Below are 16,268 nucleotides of genomic sequence, written 5' to 3'. Positions count from 1 at the left end.
ACCTGACTTCTAAGAGGCTTTTTAACAAAGCAACAGGTTCCCCCCATCGATAACACAACCAGGATGCCCGACCCTTCAGTGAGGATTACTGTAATCAGCTACTCACCATCTGTGAGCATTTCTGTGGAGGTTTCCAAGAAAGAGAAATACTGGGGAAAAAATTAAACAGACACAGGTTAAAGAAAAAACGGTAACGTTTTTAATTTAGGTGTGTATAACTAAACAAGGATAAAAGTGCACAAATAGCCTGGAAATTATATGCGGTTTATGGACAAAAGGTCGATGTTTGGATTCCAGACAAGCTGGGAAAAGGTGAAAAAGAAAAGTTCTCTTCACTGGCCTGTTTTTCAAGTGTACAACCATGTGAGTGTACGGCAGGATGATGTTACGAAAGTGTGATGCCCTCAGTCGACCACCAGATGCTGCTGTGCCTCCAGAGACAAGAAAAACAAGGCAAGGAGCCGCTGTGAGACACCAGGGGGCACATGGAGGTGCATGACTGGCTTTTAAACTTCAACAGTAATATCCCAAAACTGTTTGGAAAGCATATTTGTATGTCATAAAGGGGGTTCACTACAACCTCAAACTCTATCTCAGTCCTGCCTGGTTGCAGCCTCAGAGCTCGCAAGAGGAGATTGGAGGAGAGCAATCACAGCTAAAGGGAAAAACAAACACATGTGATAGGAAATAACGAAAAGTGATGTGTTTTGTAAGGCCCAGGCCTTGTGTTTCTCAACATCACCGTGATGCTCACGCTGTCCAGTCTGCTGACTGTTGAAAAGGGTCTAGACTAATGGCTTTGCTGGCATTTCTGCAAACGCTTGACAGTAACATGGCAGTTGGCAGGCAGCCTAAGGAAGGCCAGAGACCTCAAGGGAGCAGCGGAGAAGCCATGAAGATCTTAAAGAGACAGAAACTACAGTGCATTTCTTCTCATCACACGTTTGCCTTTTCCGATCTTGTTTTGTGTCCGACGTGTTTTATTACAGCGAGCAAGATGGTCAAACGTTGCTGAAGCGGCGAGAAGCAGCGGGAGTATAGGAGAGAGGCCGTAATCATCAATCATCAATCAATTCTATGGTGAAACGGGGACCATTCAAAGCAGTTGTACAAACACTAAACCAGGGTGAATTATGTTAAACACATCAAAGGTAGAGCTTTCAGTGGCGTGACCTGTGTTTGAGAAATGGGCCGGGTATGACGATGATATTTCAGTTCACCCATGGGTTGAGTGCTGAAACAGCACGTTGTCGAGGATGTGAACCCGGTGGCACTGTTAAAGCCAGGTGAATCATCAACTCAGAGCGAGCCGTATCTCAGGAAGGACAAACAATGCGGACGAAACAGGAAAGTCTGGGGTTCATGAGTCCATCCCCAGTGGAGGGATTGTTGGAGGAAGGTGGAGGGGTACAAAAGAAGACAATGGCAGGAGGTGTTGTCCATTCATTATAAATGGAAAGATGGGAGCCGGGAATCTCATGGGTTGAAGCTAAAAATGAAACTCACAATCCGACACTGTTGATTCAACAAGGTCACATCCTGAAAAAAGTGGAGAGACGAGGTTACTATTCTTAGATTCTTAAAGGAGCTGTATTTAACATTCTGAACATGAATGTAGCAGCAAACAACTCTTTGCTCTGTGAAGATATATATAGTGGAGTAACGTCGACCCGATCAGAGAACGAAGTTGTTCTCCCTCTTGTGTGCGTTGTTATCCGAGCTTCTCCTTCCTTTGTTGATATAACCGGGCCGACCCCGCGCGCTTTTAGTGCATGCTAGTGCATGTGAGCGCGCTCCACTGGTTAGCTCACGTCCTCCATACAGCGGTTACCTCCGATGGCGCCGTCGAGACCGACAGCGTCGTCGATGGAAGCGTAGCTCCCGACCTCCGGTTCTCCCTCAGGTAAACACTGTTTGTTCTGTCAGCACTTTTGCCGTAGTTTGCACTGTTAGCGCTGTTAGCACCGTGAGCCGCCGTCGACATGTTGAGAGGCGTTGGTAGGCAATCGAGATGATCGCAATCTTGGATCTGGTGTCGGAAACGATACACATTTTTGGGCCTGAAGGTGGTGTTCGAAAGAAGGCCCGAATCAAAAGGGTTCAACTCGTCAAGCTCGACTCTGACTTGGCTAAGTTTTAATTAGCGTTACTTTGTCAACGTTAGCTAAGATGCTGGAAATGTTGATAATGTAATTAACAGTATTTGTGTCTATTGTTATCACTACAATGTAGAGCTATTCAAAAGCCATTTATTGTATATGCGTGGGTTTTGATGGACCATATTGGACCCTAGGGCATCATCACATACCATGCACTGGCCCAGCCGTTGTAAGTGCACACACATTTCTCAAAGCCAAGATGGCAGCTAAACATCCAGAAGCGCTGCTGCACAACTCGGGAACACCATTTATTCTCAAACACGTTGTCTAACACACTCGGCCCCCGGACCCACGCTCTTTCCGATAGTTCTTACAGCATGAATATATATGAATAGTTGTGGAAAAGTACATTTGTCAAGTATCAATCTCAAAATGCTGATGAGGGTCATTTGTTTTATAGGTACCCTTTGATAAACTGAGTAGTAAGCTAGTGTGACAATTCTAACTTGTTGGTGACTCCAGATGACAAGATCAAAGTCTTCTGGAGACCATGCGTGTCTGAACCATTTTCCATGGCTACTTGACATGAAGAAAGAAAGAAGAAATCCTAAATATTTGCACATTTAAGGCCTCAGAACTCCATTTCATACAGTTTACTTTTAGGCTGTAATTTGGTAAAAAAACAACTTAACATTTGTACTTTCTCAGTAAAGGTAACGCTTAAATTAAACAGCTCGTCTTATACTTGTGAGTACAGTGCCCCTGGCGGGTCCCCTGGGTTTCAAACTTTGTCGACTGTATTATAATTTTCTTCTGCTCTCTCGAGGACTAAGATATCAAGTTTCAATTCCTCTCAGCACAAAATGATCTCTCTATTGCACACATGTGGTTTTCACTGGACCGAAGGGTTGGCTTGGTAACAAGAGAGGAGACAAAAGTGAAACAAAGGTTCCCCATGAAGGCTCGAGCAGCAACGTCTCAAATCTAATCAAGAGCAAATTGAGAACATCTCTTCACTCACTTTGTTCCTTGTTAATAAAATCATATCAGCAACATAATATAATAATAATAATACATTTATTTATATAGCACCTTTAAAAACAGGGTTTACAAAGTGCTCTACATAGAAGCAAGGTAAAAACATAACATCAATACAAGTAAACATTTCAGAAAATACATGAGGCAAAGGAGACAATGCCATATAGGCAATGAACACAATAGAGGAATAGAAAATTACAAATACAAAATAAAGCAGAACAGACAAACTAAAATAGGGGAACCAAAGAACTGCATAAAAGGACGACATCTTGGAGTGTACCAGTCCGGTTTTGGGGAGTGGAGTCAGCAGGAATATGTTCGTATGATGGCTGTACACAGTGCATCACTTGCCCTTATTAACCCATAAGAGAGAAACCTTGGAGGACCAGTGAACTACTCAACGATGCACGATATTGGAAACAAACTGACAATGTTTTTATTTTTTTAAATTTTTTTTGTAGGTTTTTAAAGTTTTCCAATCTGGTGCAATTGAAAGGCTAAATCTTCGGCGAACGTTGTGCTCTTGGAAAACGATTTTGTGTTCACAATTTGATCATAAACACGTCGGTTGAATAGATATGAATGACGAATGACGCAGCTAAAAAAAAAGTCACACTCACAAACCGCGGTAAACCAGATGGGGGTCCGTCCACGTGGCAAGACGGGTCAGGCGGGGCCAACATCTCCGCAGACCCCTGACAGTCCAACCCGGCTCTCAGCTGGATGGTCCCAGTGGTAACCGGAGTCATTGCAGGCTTATCCACAGAGACTATTAAAGGCAACTCAATCCTCAAAAGTACACTAACATGGATGCAGATGCACACAGACATGTGAGTCAATGCACAGACTTTTGTGATATATGGGCCTTCATGGACTAAGTACATATAATATATAACGTATCAAACAGCTGGAAGGTAATGTTTTCACATAGCATGTTACTTGTAACCTTGTACAGTATGTTTACTGAGAGCTGTATTTTGATGACCTCTGAGAATGAACAGTTGTTTCTTATAATTGTGTTCATCTTACAATAGGTCATGTGATCTTTACACCCTTCTGATTGTGTAGATGTCTGTGGGAAGGGTCAGTGTGTTTCTGAAGTACAGACAACAGTAGTCTCGAACCTTTTTCAAGGTTTCAACAGGAAGCAGAGAGGAAAGACTGTCTCTCTCTCTCTCTCTCTCTCATTTCAGAAAGTTTAAATTATGCTTGCTGTAGCAGGATTTCTGTTTGTACTGTCATCACTCCGGTCATTATTTAACTTCTGGGCACACTGGGGGGATAAAAACATATGTGTTGACAGGTATTATTTCACACAGACCTCCTTCCTGCCTGCTGCTGGCACTGTGTCCTCCGTGTGACACCTGCACAGAGAGGCCTTACAGTCAAATAGGAGGGAGAGCTTACCCTTGTAACATGAGAATAACACCAGGGAGGGTTAAAACAAACCCTACTTTTGTGCACGTTCTATATCGTTGAGGGGTTATTATTCTTTTTTCGGTAAATGTTGCAAGGAAAAAACATGGAGAAAGAGAGGGAGAAAAGCGCATTTGGATCGCTCCAAAGTGTGTTAGAAGGAAGCAACGTGGAAGGTCGGATGAGATTCCCCGAGCCACAAAGCAGCCAGAACCTTGTGTGAACTTTAACACAAAGCGGCGCTGAGCCTCGTGAGAGCTTGACACACATCTGAAATGGAGGACAAAGTATCTAGGAAATAGTGCTGTAGCTTGCATTTCCTATTCTGTGGGTGTCTGCGATAGAGGCCAGCCTCCCCAGAGCGATCCGGACCGTCGTGGTGGATCCCTATACAGACCAACAGATGCCTCAACGGCTGAGCTGGCACGAGGTGGCATTACCCTTAGAGCAGAGAGTAAAAGTCCTGGGAGCGGTCACAGCCCAGAGTCCAAGAGCGAGAGAGAAAGAGAGAGAGAGCGAGAGAGAGAGAGAGGGAAAGAGGGTGACAGGAGAGGGAGCACAAAGAGCCAGCGCTCCCCTCGCAGACTTGTCCCCTTTTCTCCCTTCTTTCTGAAACAGGCAGTGCTCTTTTGAAACCAGGCCAATAGAGGCTGACCCAAATCCTTGCAGCTGAAACTTTTACAAGCTCGCCGTTGGTGAGCAGAAAGAGAAAGACAGAGTCGAGTTCTGTTTGCAGCTCCTCTGCTCTCTTCTTCTTCTTCTTCTTCTTCTTCGAGCTGCCTGAGATGTCAGCGCATCGATTCGTAGCGTGGCTTTTTTTTTTTTTTTTGTGTCCTGAAAAAGAAGACGGCACGGGGAGGGAACGGATTTAAAGTATATGTATGGACATAATTGCTTAAAAAAAGAAAAGAAAAAGGAGTTAGTGACGTCACACAGGAAGCTGTCTTGGATATTGCCTGAGGAAAGAGAATAATGAGTGTCGGTGGCACTCTGTGGCATGGAAACATTTGAACATTTAAGTGTTCAGGACTCGCAGATTGGATTATTTTAGTGTTTTTCTTGTATTTCTTGGTGATGGCCCATGCCAAACATTCTCTTTGGATTTGCTTTTTCCCCCCAGAGAGTGACCCTTTCCATTGCCCTTGTTTTCACTCCAGAGCTCCATGACACAGTTTGCTTCTTGGGGATGTATTGTGGGTAAACATCCCACACCACTCGTTTGTCTGCTATGTTGACAGTAAACACCGGTTTCCTTTCCAAATTAAATCACAACCTCAGTGGTTTTGCCCTTCTCTATTGAAGGAATAACAACACAGGCAGGTGCGGAACAACTAAAGACGTCCGGAGTGACTACTGAAAATGGGAACTGTGAGGCATGTACTACCTGGGAATGATGCCAACTGCTGACAAAAGGCTTCACTGCACAATTCTGAGAAAAGCCTTTACCTCATTTGCTCGGGGAATATCTGGCACTGAGTTGTTTGGTCAACTGTGAAAAAATCTGTCAAAACCTCTTGGCTTTGTCACAGCGTGTAAGTACTCACTTCTGATTTCCCCCCCCCCCCCCCTCCCGGCTCCTTATCCAACTGTCAAAGTGAGATATATATTTGATGACACATAATCTACAGCTCGTGTGACTGATCCCCTTTTATGCGGTCGAGGCTTCAGAACTCAAGTCTCCTTTTAAATGCCGGCAGATTTCGTATCGTCGGTGTGAGCCCCGTTCGGTGACTTCATGATCTTTATTTTCCTGCCTCCCTTTTCTACTTGCAGTCTCTCCCTCTTGGCAGCGGGGCGAAAGTGGGCAGGGAGAGAGGAGGGCATGGCCCAGAAACGTCTCTCAAGCCCCAGCCCCTGTTCAAGTGGGGTGGCTCGCTGGTACACCGCTCAGCCTTTCCCTCGTCTTGCAGGCGAACGAGAGGGATGTGGAAATGCATTCTTGTCTCCTTTTCTAATCCGCCTCTTTTTTTTTTGTTTTGTTTTTTACTTTTTTTTTCTCCCCGCCTCAACCGTGGCCTAATTCTCTGCGGGTGAACACTCGCCTGACCTGTACAAAAAAAAAAAAAAAAAAACTCACCTCCAGGTATTTCACATTTTTGATTCTGCTTCTGTTTTCGGCCTTGATGTTCCTTCTTTGTGCTGCAGTCGGGCCCGTATGCATTTCTTTTGCACTTCTTTGACTGTCACCCCTCCACACTGTGCACGTGTCTGCTTTGCTTGCACCGAACGCGACGGCCTAAATCTCCACCGTTTCTGTCGAGATATAGTTTGAAATGATGTCGTTTCTTGGGTTGAATGCATTGAGAAATAATGAACAAAGTGTGTCTATAGTTTACGTAATGAGCAGTCTGTTTACATAGCTCTGAACGATCAAAACACATGCCCTGAATAAAAAGACATTTTAGTGGCTTAAAGTACGAGACGAGTAAAAAGCAACATGTAAGTACAATTTACCGCAAGTCGGAGTCTAAAGACACGACAACTCCAGTGGCTCGTTTTAACCAGCACCAAAAAAAGTGATAATTGCCTCTCAGTTTCAGAGAGGAAATGAGATAAAAAGGCATTACGCGCTCTTTATCAAACATTTTGGTTTCTGTCTTGCATGGTTGGCAACGGAGGTGCGAGAAATCTGCACCAGAGGCAACACAAAAATACACCTTCAGCTGTATTGTGGCCATTGTTCGCCATTTATTTGACCACAAAATGTTAGTTTTTTAAAAAGTATCCGTCATAGGTGGAATAAGCATCTTAAAAAAATATGGGCTTTCATATTTGCCAACATACAGGGCAAATAATATTATTTTCTGACCTGTTCTCGAATGCTGCGGTTTGACCTGTTCACAAACCAGTATGAACCAGATCCCCCTGTTGCAAGCATTGTTCTATACGTGCTCGCGTCGTAAGACTGCAGGCTCTCGCTTTTTAGATCCAGCCTCATCGGTTTGGGTTTTAAACACAAGAAGCACGACAGCTAATAAAAACACTTGTAAAAAATAGTTACATTTACAAAAATAACGTGTTTTTCTTCTTGCCCTTTACATACAGTATTACTCTCCTTTATTAAACAACGTTGTTGCGAACTGACTGTTTGAACGGTGTGAACGTTTTGGCACACGCTGCTTGCCGTGCAGCTGTGTCAGGTTTTGTTTGCATACTGTAATCTGTCGCAATAACGACAGTTGTACACAAAGGGTGAACGAAGGAAAGAGGCAGCGAGAGAGAAAATGAACTTACTTCCTGCCCCCCCCCCCCCCCTCTGTGGTTCTCCTCAGATGAACTTGCTTGATGACATGTTGTTTGGAAAGCCATCTCCTCCACTATTTGGGTTCCTCTTTTCCGCTTGCTTAGAGTGACTCTATGGTTGCCAGGATCAAAGTCTCTTTTTGGGTTGGGGGGGGGGGGGTTCATACTGCAAACACACATTCAGTTCTCCCTCTTTGTTAGCAAACATATTCTTGGGCTATAAACATATATAAAGCATTTGATCTGATTCTTTAGACTACGGCCTTTTTTTTTTTTACATGAACTACCACTTTTAAACTGTTTTAACCCCCCCCCCCCCCCCCCCCCCCTCCCCCCCTCCCCCCCTGTGACACGATAGAGCCACGTATGACAACTCAGTTTCACTCTCGCTCTCGTGAGATTGTCTAAACATTCGGGCACTCGTCGTGTTGACATCAAGCTGCGAACTTTGAATACAACAAACCATAAAAAGTGCTTACAAAGACCTTTTTTTTCACCCTGGCCTCTTGAGAAAGTCATTGTGTGTCAAGTAAAGATCCATCTGTCGCACTTCACCGAGTAGTAAACCCAGAAAGGAGATTTACACAGCTCGAAAACAACAAAAACACTAAAGCACTTCACATAACATGAACATACTTCAGAAAAATTATAGTGGCTTTGCCCTTTGGATACATTGTACTTAGATCGGAATATATCTAAGTAAGTTATATAGATAGTTTCAATAATTAGTAGTTATACTAAGTAGCAATTTAGATATTATAATGCAAAGTGTATTAAGAAATAGTGTACTGTGACAGACACAGTGTAATATGGACTATAAACACCTACAGAAGACAACATATGCAGTCATGTCAAATTCTGGTTCGAGCTCATAATTCAACGGTTCCTATGACCGATAACACAAGCGGTGCCAACAATTTTAGATTTTAGTATTATTATTTCGTCGACCTGCGTCACACTTCACGTATTTCTAATGCCCCACCCCCTTTGGTTTGCACATTGCCCTTCATTCAACAGGCATTAGGTTGAAGTGGCAGCAGTATATATGTCATCTTAGAAGTGGCTTGGTAAATCAAAGTCGGCACCAAATGCCCTTCATGTCCGGCCACAAAGGCATTTTATAAAGACTCATTCTCTTCTGCCCACTCAGGTTTGACCTGAGGCTTTAAAACCGAAGCCAGTCCCATCTAATGACATCCTGTCAAAATAAAAGGGGCTATTTTCTTTTCAATTAGGACCAGATATTAAATAGAGCAGTGGCTCCCCGCCTGGGGTCTGGACCCCCGAGAGGGTTGTGAGATTCAAATCCCAGTGAAACAGAAGTTAAAGCGTCATTAGCCTCTGTACCGCGAGTACAGTTACAAAAGCAATTTAAATAAAAATCGTTTTGCCTTCGATTGGACTAAAAAGTGGACGGGCTTTAAATGTAGCGCGATACGGAGCTACAGAGGACTGTAAGTTTAATGATGCATTAATGTCATGATATTATTGGTTGAAATTGGTTGGCGCTAATTTACGTTAGCACACGTCTTACTTTGTTTCTCAGGAAGAGAATCGTTTTCTTTGTAAAATTTTAAAATCAGTTCAGAAGCAGAGTTAATCCAATTACTTTTCTGGATTCAATATGCGTGCAATTTTGTAAGAAAATATTTAGTGATTTAGTTCAGGTATTTTATGCTCCATTGAAAGTAGAGCTGTCATGATATCGGTTTGTGTCGCCAAAATAACTCACTTTAACGATATTCTTTGCTATATATATATATATATATATATATATATATATATATATATATATATATATAAAAATGTAATTACAAACAAACAATGCCATCAGTTAAATTCCTCTTTAACTTGTGCATTTTGTCCCATTTCCAGCACATTAATTATACTCAAAATAGGTGGCGAGAGTAATCATAGCTGTACAAAAGCGTTAAAAAAAATGCTACCAGATCCACTGATGAACAAAAAAAATCCACAAAGCCTCACATCTGCCACCATTACATATTGTCTGTGTCAACTGAAACAAAATCATTAAGATGCGCTGGAATATTTACAAAACATTATCATGTGCGTAGCAATATTTAAATGTCTCAATATCACTGTCCTAGTCAATATCGGTACATTTGGGACACCTCTTATTGATAATTATAGTGAATCTGTAAATGATGTTCTCAATAAAGACGTCGGACCTGCGAGATGACGGTAAACTCCTGCTGACCGGTAATCATTATTAATTATTAATCACAGAGGATGAGACTCAACTGAAACCACGAGCTCGTACAAAACATAACCAGTTGCCCAACATATGGACGAAGTCTGCTTTCGGAAACAAAGGACCTTTCTCTGGACGTGCGATCACCTAGCTCTGATTGCACTGAGCATCTGGCAGCAGGCTATGCCACCGTGCCTTGTTGTGTGGTATCATAGCTTCTTTCTGACATGGCATCCTTTCAATGCTTGGCTGCCAACACTCCCCCCCCCCCCCCCCTCGGTGACGGGTTCTGCAATGCTGCATCTTCAGCATCACCCCCCTTTTTTTGGGGGGGGGGGTCTCATTGAGATTCAGCTTGGCACGCAGACAATGACCATTTCTTGGCACCAAAATATTGGAGAGAGCCGCTCGAGAGGACCAACCACAGTCTTTTTCCCCCTCACAGTCGTGGACCAACGCCAACTTGTAATGGGTATATTTTTCATTTTTGCGTCTTCATCTACTAATTTCTTCGCCACCTGGGCATTCGACAGCATGGATATCTTTGATAAGTTGAACGTTCGCCAACCAACGTTTGCCAGTCAACATATCGCTGAACACGGTCGGAGTGAGTCTCACACGAGCGTCACGGATTGATAACATTACGCCTTCGTTATTCTCCGCAAATGAGCGGCCATTTTCTTATCGTCAGCGGCGTGCGGATATACCGTAGAAATCAAACCATCACTTCCGGGTGCTTATAGTTCTACCCACCTAACCAAAAGGGATCGTAATGGAGATACTAATTAGTGTTTCAAAGGCACAATCACAAATAGGATATTTGGAAAATATCAAGGTAAGAACGGATGCTGATGAATTTAATGAAAGAATGCACTTAACCTAACCTAACTGTGTGTGTGTGTGTGTGTGTGTGTGTGTGTGTGTGTGTGTGTGTGTGTGTGTGTTGATTAGTATATGTGGTCCATCACCACAACAACGTTTTGTTTGAAATCCACCCAACTTCTTTTTGTGTAAAAAGTTGAATCCACTCCGCGCTTCACTCCATCATCCCCTCCGCGTTGGCCAGCCGGTTAGAGGAGTTTGATACCATTTACCGTCTAATTAATTCAACATCTCAATTAAGGCCTCCCACGCTCTGATGCCTTTTTCATTTTCATTCTGCCCATGAGCCGTCCGGCGTGCCAAAACATTTCAATCACTGTCGGCATTAATTAGGCCAAAGAGGAATTCAGAATGTTAATGAACTGCCCAGCCGCTTATCAGCGAGCCCGGTTCACATGCTAATTTATGCAAAGCGCCCCCATCCTTTGCATGGGTTGACCATCGTCGTCTACCATAACAGTGTCTGGGGCCAAAGGGAGGCTCTGTCGGGGCCCAGACAGCTCTGCCCAGCTTGTGTCCCAGACTCTAGCTGGCACGGCAGACCTTTTTTCTTTTCTATGGACTTGAAGTGGCTTTCACAATGAGCGGAGAAAAAAAGGCAATAATCTGAAGTCAAACCTGCAGCTTCTCGATTCAAACTCCAAGCGAAAACAACAATCGCCAGAATGAATGCGCAACAATTAACTCTCTGAAATGATTTATGAGCGAGCAATTCCTTCAGCCTTTATTTGGAGCTAAACAAACAGTCTGTTTTATGGATAGGGATTGGAAGGAGGAGGCCCAAGTTAACAGGTTGCACCACAGATGTTGGGTACGGGTGCCAAACAACTCCCTAAGATGGCCGAGGTACTGCCATTTTCCATAGTTTTCCCTTTGCTCTGGTTGTTGAGGCAGAAGGGACTGAACTAGGGGGGGGGGGGGAGGAGTGCTTCAACTAAGCTACTTTTTTCAGTCTGTTGGAACAGCTACCCGTCATTATAAGCCAGTTTCCATGAAATTTGTGGTGACAAATAGTATTTCGATGTTAATGTGCAGGCCGTTAAGAAAGTAGCGGTGTGTGCAGTGCATCCGTCACCTGTAGTTCTGTAACACCGGCCACATACATTCACACTGAATAACACTTATGGAGTAGAAGACTGGTGAGAGGCTGGTGAACCAAACCTTCATTTTACAACTCAGGCTACAATGTGGGGAGTCTGGAGAGGAAATTACTCCTAGAAGGTAATTCCTGATAAAACTGTTACCAGACTAGCTGATGGGTGTGTGTGTGTGTGTGTGTGTGTGTGTGGGGGGGGGGGGGGTGGGGGCACAAAGTTGTGCTCCAGTGTGCGTGCAAGTATTCTAAATGCAATTCCAGTAGCTTTCTACAAAAAGTCACGTCTCATTTCCGTGAAGTGCTGCTACTAAATATAATCTGAGATGATGACATGCTTCACTTCTTGGCCCCGACACAGACTAAAAAAAAAAAAAAACATGTTTCAACTGCTGTTTGTCCCGAGTGGAATAAAACCTCATTTAATCGCTGTCTATTTTTGTCTCACAGTTTCGACCGACAAGTTTCCACGGCTCCCTGCAAAAGCGTCTGTCCTAAAGGCTGAGGTAGTAGATTGAATAGTTGTGGGGTTCGTGTCCTCCCTCTGAGATAACTATACAGTCTACTGTCTTTCCTAAGGAGACAGGTTTATCTGCTGTGAAGATGTGCTCTGTATGCCCTCGGGAGGCTCCGGGAATAAAGGAACTCACAAACACGCGGAGTCAAGTAGACATAACCCGTCCCCTAGTTTTAAAATCTGGTTATTGGTTATTATGTCACACTGCTGTTATTGTTTTGGTTGTTGTCATCATCTTTCTTAAAGAAATAACAACCACTGAGGAGAAGACTGTGGACACAACAACAACTTTATATACTTACGAGACACAATGATGGAACTGGTCTATTCTAACAACATGTACTGGAGTTAGCACACATTGAATGGTTTTTAAGGCCATTTATTGGTGGCTGAAGTTGAGCCTAGCAAGGTGAGGTAGTAGGTTGTATAGTTTGTGGGATCGAGTAAATCCTACTCAGGTGATAACTACACAGCCAATTACCTTCCTTGAGAGGTACAATGAGTGCTTGGAATGAAGCTCACTCACACTGAATGCGTCGGAGCCACTCGGATGCCATCTTGTGGCCAAAGACGACCATCACTCTGGAAATTGGACCAAAAGAAACCCCACTCTGGAAGCTTTGGGAACTTTATTGTGTGTGTATCTACGACCATATTCACAAGACATCGTTGTGATGAAAGTAGCTCCTGGAAACTCCTGAATGTAAGCTGTGGGTCAGTATTAACTTTGGGACTCCCACATGCTGTCTTAGAGACGTTTGAGGCAGTTCATAGGATGAAGACCTATGCAGTCATTAATGTGCTGCTGGTAATGTGTCTCATTGCATATGTGTTTTGAATAATAAAAACGTTTTAATGCATATTTTGATGATGGTATTTGATAAGGATATAATCAGATGCAATAACACAGGAGATGACTGTGCACAACTCAATGCTATTTTAATAATCACAAACTACAATAAGCACCCATATGAAGAAAATGTATAGTCACAGTATGTTTTCAGAAATTACCTCATGAAATAATTACTATTTGTTGGGGTTGACTGGAAAGAAATCACAAGTTGATGAAGATATTTAATGCCAGATACAACAAGTCAATATTTTACTTTGTTTCATATATTAAATCCATGATTCAGTTTATAAAATATCTAATATATATATATACAATATGTTTAAAAACATGTTTCCAACGTGGCGTTTCAGCTTATTGCTTTATTTATTTATTTTATTTTTTTGGTGTAATTTTTCAGTCAATTTGTTCTGCCTCATTGCTGTCCTGAATTATATTATTATATTATTATACTGTATAACTTTATTAATAGTTCTGCATCAATAAAGAGAGAGAGGGAAATGGGGATTCGTAGCGTAAATGTATTAAAAATATATTGTCAACAAACAACAAAATCCATAAATCATAAATCGGACAAAGGTTGACCTATGGAGAAAACATGAATTAGTACATCTTTCCTCCTGTCGGCAAACTTAAAATTAAACAGCAATCATCTGGACACCAGAATACTTCCAGCTTTAGTCCAAACACTTAAATGTCTTTAAGTATTTATTAAACAGAAACTTGGAATAATTCAATTGAATGACCAGAGCTCCGTCCCACAAATGGTTAGGAGGTCTGACCCAGAAAAGATAGTGCGACATAGTCTTATCCAGTCATATTATTGTGTGTTTGCCCCCTAAATATTTGGACAGATCAATGTCTCCATCTAGTGGACAGACGGAGATGTACAAGTACATGTTGTTAGATGGTTTAAATATATGCCATGACATTTTTATATTACATTTGAATTATATTCAAAGAAAACATAGACATTATGATGATTAATATAAACTTGTTGAAATGATCATACATTTTCTTCTGTTTGCACTTTCTTATTATACAAAATTTTATTTTAACAACGCAATCTTAGCTAAGACTATTTTCTCAAATATATCCGAGGTGATGAGTCACGCTCTATTAATTATCGTTGTTTTATTCCTACATTTTCTTTATCTACCCTAAAAATGGGTTGTTTTACTTTCTATAGTACTACATTGATTTTAAAGCTTTCATCATTGGTTACTTTGAAGATTAAGATTGTTAATACAAAAAAAATACATTTAGAAATTATGACGTATGAGGATAGATTACAATATACAAATTAGTTAGAATAGCTCAACCGTTGACAGCTGCAACATTAAAATGATGAACCAATCATGACCAATATTTATAATCCAATAATATAATAAATATGTTTCGGCCTGATGAGTACTTTTACTTTACATACAATAAGTATATTTCGATTTTGAGTTATTCTACGCTGTGGTACTTTTATTGTTGAAAGATCGAAGCGCTTGATCTTAAAAGATTGAAGTTGTGTTTTGTCCGAGTACATTGCCTGAGATTCTCAACTGGACCCCTGTTAAAAGTGAGGATTTTAAAGCATTACAGTCATTCTTCCTGTTAGGACCCTCAAAATGAACAGAGCAAGTGATGCATATGAAGGAACTGGACCTAGCGTCCAATATGAGCAGCGTCATCTTGAACCTTCTTTATGAATTAGGTGAAAGGTGGAGGGATGTTAGTTGTGATCTATGAGAGCGATCTGTTTTGTTCACTAAGTGCTCACAGTTACAATACAATATTGCTGTAGTTTATTTTTTAGTATATTTTTAGTACATACATATAACTGAAAACAGATAGATACGTATACATGTTTCACTTGTATGCATGTAAGCATTTCATATGTATGTGTATATGACACAGAAGTATATATGTATGCATGTGTGTTTCTCATATGTATGCGTAAGAGTATTTACAGAGTATGTATGTATGTGTAAGTGTTTCAGTAGTGAGTGTGAGAGTGTCTCAATAGTTATGGCCTAAACGGCCCTTCATAAATACAGGTAAGCCAGCATCGTTGGCAGTGAAAGCAAATGAATACGTCCACGCAGAATTAAACTGTATTTTTCTCTGTGACTTTTTATTTATTCATCCATTGACAGTTTAACGAAGGCGTGGGTCTGCATATCATGATGAGCCACCTGCAGGGAAAGACGCTTGACAGCGACGTAATAGGATGTGACACAGTGACACAACTCACAGATAAGAGGTGTTCCCTTTGAATGATGGTCCACTGGGCAAAACATACATAAATATATATAATTTATATATATATATATATATATATATATATATTCTTTTTTTGTCAAAGCCTCAGGGAGCCGCAACAGAGGGGCTAAAGAGCCGCATGCAGCTCCGGAACCGCGGGTTGCCGACCCCTCGACTAGTTCAATGCATTATAATGAATATAACATACTATCTAACCTCTGTGAACCTGCGAAAGCCCCGAAATAGTCATATTATAAACGCAGATATTATCCTTGTGAGGCCCAATGATAGGATCCTTCTGCATGAATAATATGCATTTAACATCTTATAATACATACCACAGGATGCTATGGTATGGATTCACTTATGAACAGCACATTGACTGTGATTTTAATATTTATATATAGATATAGTGCAGGCCTGATGTATCGCAGGTGTTACATGAGATCTGTGGGCTGTGAGACCCTGCTTCCTGTTTCTAGGGAAGAGTTTTCAAGGGTCCTCAGAGACCCCTACCAGAGGGTGAAGGATCGGAGAGTGGCGATGGCTGGGTTCAGGAGGTGTGGCCTCTACCCTCCTGACCCAATAGCCATTGACTGGCTGACGGGGTCATGCCGACCGGGCTGCGGTGTGGGACCTCCTCTCTACCTCCGCCAACCCAATTG

At 42.0% G+C, this 16,268-nt stretch overlaps 1 long non-coding RNA gene across 2 annotated transcripts; it reads right to left on the bottom strand.

Moving 5' to 3' along the window:
* Window positions 1–3,356: 3,356 nt before the first annotated feature.
* Window positions 3,357–7,682, bottom strand: LOC117730814. Of its 2 annotated transcripts, XR_004609494.1 has the most exons (3): window positions 7,363–7,682; window positions 6,631–6,806; window positions 3,357–5,387 (listed from the first exon to the last, which is right to left on the bottom strand). It is a non-coding gene; the product is annotated as an uncharacterized LOC117730814 (long non-coding RNA). The 2 variants fall into 2 exon arrangements; XR_004609493.1 differs by lacking the exon at window positions 3,357–5,387 and having other exon boundaries at window positions 6,630–6,806.
* Between the last annotated feature and the right edge of the window lie 8,586 nt (window positions 7,683–16,268).

This window comes from Cyclopterus lumpus, chromosome 5 (genome assembly GCF_009769545.1).
Source record: "Cyclopterus lumpus isolate fCycLum1 chromosome 5, fCycLum1.pri, whole genome shotgun sequence".
NCBI lineage: Eukaryota > Metazoa > Chordata > Actinopteri > Perciformes > Cyclopteridae > Cyclopterus > Cyclopterus lumpus.
Note: the sequence above shows the minus strand (reverse complement) of the source record. Positions and strands in the feature narration are given on the sequence as shown.